The sequence below is a fragment of the Lathyrus oleraceus genome, chromosome 6, assembly GCF_024323335.1.
Source record: "Lathyrus oleraceus cultivar Zhongwan6 chromosome 6, CAAS_Psat_ZW6_1.0, whole genome shotgun sequence".
Lineage (NCBI taxonomy): Eukaryota > Viridiplantae > Streptophyta > Magnoliopsida > Fabales > Fabaceae > Lathyrus > Lathyrus oleraceus.
Genome location: NC_066584.1, coordinates 507,252,625 through 507,259,202, shown reverse-complemented (window position 1 = coordinate 507,259,202; position 6,578 = coordinate 507,252,625). Strand labels below are relative to the sequence as shown.

General features: G+C 39.4%; 1 pseudogene; it reads right to left on the bottom strand.

Annotated features, from left to right (window-relative positions):
• Nucleotides 1-4,372: 4,372 nt before the first annotated feature.
• On the bottom strand, nt 4,373-4,472 carry LOC127099120 (uncharacterized; annotated as a pseudogene).
• Nucleotides 4,473-6,578: the final 2,106 nt, after the last annotated feature.

Sequence of the window (6,578 nt, the reverse complement as noted above, 5' to 3'; positions counted from 1 at the left end):
GAAGCAGAATGCAGAATTCTCTGCATTTTCCGCCGTTGGAGGACTTCCGGACCTCCGATTCCGATTCCGTAAAAAGCTATACGTTCGGGAAATCACAACTCACACAAATACAGATTCAATTTCAACTTTAACACAACTTATCCAACACAATTTTTCAGCACTCAACATCCCAATTAGGGTCAATTCAACGGTTTATCACTACCCATTACATGTTAACCCATAATACCCATTAAACGACGATAAACCCCCCTTACCTGAGTTAATCCGGCAATCTTTAAGCTTCAAGCTTTTCCGTTCTTCAACCCTTGCTCTCTTGCTCTTCCTCTTTGCCCTTTTCCTCTTTTCAGCCGCTTCTCTGCTTTCACGTAAAACCCTTTTTACCAAAAATGGAACTCTTTTTCCTTATTTCCAACTTATATATATTTTCCAATAATTATTATTCCAATAATAATAATAATCCAATAATTCCAATTATTTAATTAAATTAATAAATATAATATTAACTTAAATTAAATAATTATCTTATTTTTATCGGGGTGTTACAACTCTCCCCCACTAAAAGAGTTTTCGTCCTCGAAAACATACCTCAAGCGAATAACTCCGGATAAGACTCCTTCATCTGACTCTCAAGTTCCCAAGTCACATTGCCACCTGCTGGTCCTCCCCAAGCTACCTTCACCAAGGCAATCTCTTTACCCCGCAACTGCTTCAACTCTCGATCCTCGATCCTCATAGGTGATGTTTCAACAGTCAGGTTATCTCTCACCTGTACATCATCTACTTGGACTACATGCGACGGATCATGAATGTACCTCCTCAACTGAGACACATGAAAAACCTCATGCAAATTCGCAAGCGACGGCGGTAAAGCGATACGATAGGCTACCTCCCCTATCCTCTCCAAAATCTGATAAGGACCAATAAATCGAGGTGTCAACTTCTTCGACTTCAAAGCTCGACCAACACCAGTTATCGGAGTAACACGGAGAAACACATGATCCCCCTCTTGAAACTCAAGTGACTTCCTCCTCTTGTCGTGATAACTCTTCTGACGACTCTGAGCAATTCTCATCTTCTCCTGAATCATCTTATTCTTTTCCGTAGTCTGTTGAACAATCTCCGGTCCAACCACAGCACTCTCACCGGACTCATACCAACATAAAGGTGTCCGACATCTCCTACCATACAAAGCTTCAAACGGTGCCATACCAATGCTCGAATGAAAACTATTGTTGTAGGTAAACTCAATCAAAGGTAAGTAACAATCCCAAGCACCTCCCTTTTCCAAAACACAAGCCCTCAAAAGATCCTCTAGTGACTGAATCGTCCTCTCAGTCTGACCATCAGTCTGCGGATGATATGCAGAACTCAATCTCAGCTTAGTTCCCAAAGCCCTCTGCAAACCTTCCCAGAACTTCGATGTAAATCTAGGATCTCTGTCCGAAACAATACTAGACGGAATACCATGCAAACTTACAATCTTCTCAATATACAACTCAGCTAATCTCTCTAACGAATAATCCATTCTGATCGGAATGAAATGAGCCGATTTTGTCAATCTGTCAACAATCACCCAAATAGCTTCAAAATTCTTAATTGTCCTCGGTAAACCCGAAACAAAATCCATACTGATACTATCCCACTTCCACTCTGGAATAGCCAACGGTTGCATTAGCCCAGACGGCTTATGATGCTCAATCTTTGACTTCTGACAAGTCAAACAAGAATAAACAAAACTCGCAATTTCTCTTTTCATTCCCGGCCACCAAAATAACTTTTTCAAATCATGATACATCTTTGTAGCTCCAGGATGAATACTCAGGCCACTACGATGTCCTTCCTCAAGAATACTCTTCTTAAGTTCGGTAACGTCCGGAATACACACCCGATTACCAAATTTCAAAATACCATTCTCATCAACTCTGAATTCATGATAACACGAAATTATATCGCTTTTTAAGACTTAATTCAATTAAATTATTTTATCATTTACGCTAATTTATCCCATTTCATCAGATATTATGCAGTATTTCTTTTCTATTTACATCAGGTACCCATTTTGAAGCAAAAGTGAAAAAGGGAAGAAAAGGAGGTGTAAAAAGCAACAAAAAGGAGAGAAAAGGAACCAAAGGCCAAAGCCCAGCCCAAAGCGCACAAGTCACCAATGTTGTGCCTGTGACGGACGTCACAGGACGCGTGACGAGCGTCACGCGAAGTAGCTTTGTGACGGACGTCACACATGGTGTGACGAACGTCACACAACCCCACTACCTTTGTGGCGCAAGTATCGCCCTCAGAAGGACTTGAAGAATGACGTTAAGGAGTTGGTCTCCTATATGCACGCCGTGGATATAGCCACGCTGAAGAATGGGAGAAACGGAATGCTGCTACCAAGGCTATTATAAATAGCCATCTCACAAACCAAAAGAACAGAGTTTTTGCACGCTCAGTTTTGCGGAAGCTCTGCCAAATTTATTTTTCACGCCTTTGCCTATTTTTCTTCCTTTCCAGCATCGTCCACTTTATTTATTTTATTTTGCAAGCTTTGTTTTCTTTTTCCCTTGCAATTTATTTTCCCCGTTCTTAGCTTTTAGATATTTTTCGCGTAGTAGTTTCTACACCGGAAACTACTGGGCAACTTTATACCGGATTTAACCTTACGTTATATTCGAGTTTTTTTTATTTCCTTGATTTAATTTACCGTTTAATTGAAGAATCGAAGAACAAATCCTACCGGCTTGTGGAGGAGTGTTCAAAGACCATTGTATTACGCATTCAGGTTCTTTAATAGCTATTTAATTTTTAATGTTTTATTCTACTGTTTATTTACATTGCATGCCTGGAATGAGTCTGTTTATGCATGATATAGATTCTTATTTATTTAGCATGTCTGGCTAATTTGCCTAGGTATCGGTATGTAAAGTAAGCAGAAAGAGGGATCAAAACTAAGTCGGTCTATTCAAACTTAAAATTAGAATCAATCTTTTTATGGTCTTAACTTACAGGTTTAATAACAAGATTTTTTACAAAAGTAAAAGACATAAAGAAGTTGAAACCAACAGAGCGAGAGTTTGAGGTTTTAACTGGACAGTGTAAGTTAGTCATTAAATCTATCTCAGGGCGAGAGCAAGTTTTAGAATTAATTAAATTCTGACCTTTTTCCAAAAAGTATTTTTAAAGATTGAATGTGAGGACGAGAGTTAAGCATTTAGATTTAATTGTATAACCTAAGTCAACAGAGCGAAAGTTTGAGATAAGGGTGTTTAAAACGGTCAGTATTTTCTTAAAAAGAGTTTCTGCAACTTTATTGTTTTCAAAATATGATTTTTGACTTAATTATAAGTGACAGCAACATTAACAATAGATCATGGTTTCTTCAACAGAGCGAGAGTTTGAGATAAAACCTTTAACCAATAAAGTTAGTCGAAACGATTTATTTTAAAACCGAGAGACCGACAAGGAATTGATTCCCTAGTTTTGACGAACTACATACCGATATCCGTTTTATTAATATTTAATCTAGATCTTAGTTTAGCTCTTAGCTCCTTTCCCCAAACAATCAAACATTTTCACCTTAGATTTACATAGTAACCTTAGATAACGGTACATCGATTCATAAGTCCCTGTGGGATCGATATCTTTTAAAACTACGCGATAGAACTGTGCACTTGCAGTTTGTATCCCATTCTCGACTCACACAGTCGAGCGATCAAGTTTTTTGGCGCCGTTGCCGGGGACTTTTATTCAATCGATATCGTAACTCTTCCGTTACGCTGTAGAGACTAAGGTTTCTTTTTCCTTCTATTCTTTCTTTCGTTGATTTGTATGCCACGCACTCGCTCTCAAGGCGAACCGCTCTATTTACGAATCAACGATATCGAACTATATCTCCGAGTCTTACAACGAATTCGGGAATATCGTGCTGAAAACAATCTCCCTCCTATAAACCTTCCTGATATCAAAAACATCTTTCCTTCTTTAACCGAGATGGCAGAACCAGCTCGTGCTCTTAGAGATTACGCCGCTCCATCGCAAGATGAACCGCATTCAAGTATTGCTCCGCCCGCAATCGAAGCAAACAACTTTGAACTTAAACCTTCACTGTTGCAGGCTGTGCAACAGAACCAATTCTCTGGAAATCTTACCGAAGATCCAAACCTTCATTTATCCATATTTGTTCAATATGCTGATACTGTTAAAGCTAATGGTGTCACTTCAGAGGCAATTCGACTTCGTCTTTTTCCTTTCTCATTAAGAGATAGCGCTAGAAGATGGCTTCAATCTCTACCTTCCAACTCAGTCACCACATGGAACGAGTTGAAGAAAGTTTTTCTTGCCCGATATTTTCCGCCAAGCAAAACAGCTATGTTAAGAGCCCAGATAAACGGATTTAAACAGAAAGACAACGAGTCTCTTTTCGAAGCATGGGAAAGATACAAAGACATGATGAGACTTTGCCCACACCATGGTTTGGAAGACTGGTTAGTAATTCACACATTTTATAATGGTCTCTTATACAATACAAGGTTAACAATAGACGCCGCTGCAGGTGGTGCACTAATGAACAAACCTTATGCTGATGCTTACCAGCTTATCGAGAGCATGGCCCAAAACCACTATCAGTGGGGAACCGAACGAACAACAGTGGAAAAACCTCAACCGAAAACTGGCATGTACGAGATAAGTAACCTTGATCACGTTAATGCAAAAGTGGATGCTTTGGTCCAGAAAATTGAAAGTTTAAACGTATCACCACCAACCGCCGTGGTTGCTATAACTCAGAATTGCGAGGTCTGTGGAATCCAAGGCCACACTCCTGCGGAATGTCAACTCTTGACTGGAATCCAAACAGAGCAAGTAAACTATGCTCAAGGAAGCCCCTATTCGAATACCTATAACCCAAATTGGAAGAACCATCCAAACTTTTCATATAAGAGTAATAATGCTTTATACGCACCTGGACAGTCTCCGAATCAAACCCCATCTATACCTCCGGGATATCAGAAACCAAATCCTAACAATAATACCCCTAGAAAATCCAACTTGGAAATCATGATGGAAAACTTTATAGCTTCCCAACAACAAACCAATAAAGATTTCTTAAACCAGAACATACACACTGGCGAACAACTTAAACAACTAGCAAGCAAAGTAGATGCCTTGGCTACCCATAACAAAATGTTAGAAACACAAATATCTCAAGTAGCTCAACAACAAGCACCTACTGCTGCACCAACTGGTACATTCCCTGGACAGCCCCAACCTAATCCGAGAAGCCAAGCTCATGCAATTATATTAAGAAGTGGAACGGAAGTGGAAGGACCGTCTGATCCAAGGATAGAAAACCAAAACCCTAAGAAATCTACTGAGGAAAGTGAACCTAAGGAAAAGGAAGAGAGTAATAAGGATACCCTAGAAAAGAAGGAACCTTATGTACCTCCACCACCTTACAAACCACCTATACCTTACCCTCAAAGGCTTGTTAAAACCAAAGATGTAGGCCAATTTAGAAAATTTGTCGATCTCCTTAAGCAATTAAACGTTACAATTCCATTTACCGAAGCTATTACGCAGATGCCCTCATATGCTAAATTCTTAAAAGAAATTCTTTCTAATAAAAGGAAACTTGAGGATAGCGAAACCGTTACACTCCCTGCCGAATGTAGCGCTATAATCCAAAACATGCCCCTAAACTCAAGGATCCGGGTAGTTTCTCTATACCCTGTCACATAGGAAAATTTGTCATCGACAAAGCCTTATGCGATTTAGGAGCCGGAATTAGCGTTATGCCTCTATCCATATGTAAGAGACTGGAAATGGGAGAATTAAGACCGACCAAGATGTCTGTACAACTAGCGGATCGTTCCATCAAATATCCTGTAGGAATCCTTGAAAACGTTCCCGTACGCATAGGTCAGTTTTACATTCCCACTGACTTCACAATTATGGACATTAGAGAAGATGATACTACACCTATTATACTAGGAAGACCATTCTTAGCAACTGCCGGTGCAATCATAGACGTAAAACGAGGACGACTCACCTTCGAAGTAGGTGAAGAGAAAATTGAATTCATTCTTTCCAAATTCTTGAAAGCACCTGCAATAGAAGATACATGTTACTTCATGGATATCATCGATGAATGCATAAAAGAAGCAGAGTCAGGAGAAGACAAATCATCAGACCATCTTTTAGAAGACAAATCTAAACAATGCTTAGCAATAACACCAGATCCTACGCAGTGTCTTAACAAACCAACCCCTGATTTGAAAACACTTCCCAAAAATCTGAGATATGAATTCCTAGACTTAGAACTTGAACGACCCGTGATAGTCAATGCAGATCTAGGAAGACTCGAAACAGAAAAACTCCTACATATCTTAAGAAAATATCCAACCGCACTAGGATACCACATAACCGATCTTAAAGGAATAAGCCCTTCTATTTGTATGCATCGCATCATGTTAGAAGAAGACGGTAAAACCTCTAGGGAACACCAGAGAAGACTAAATCCGATCCTAAGTGAGGTAGTAAAGAAAGAAATAACCAAGTTATTAGAAGCAGGTATTATATATCCT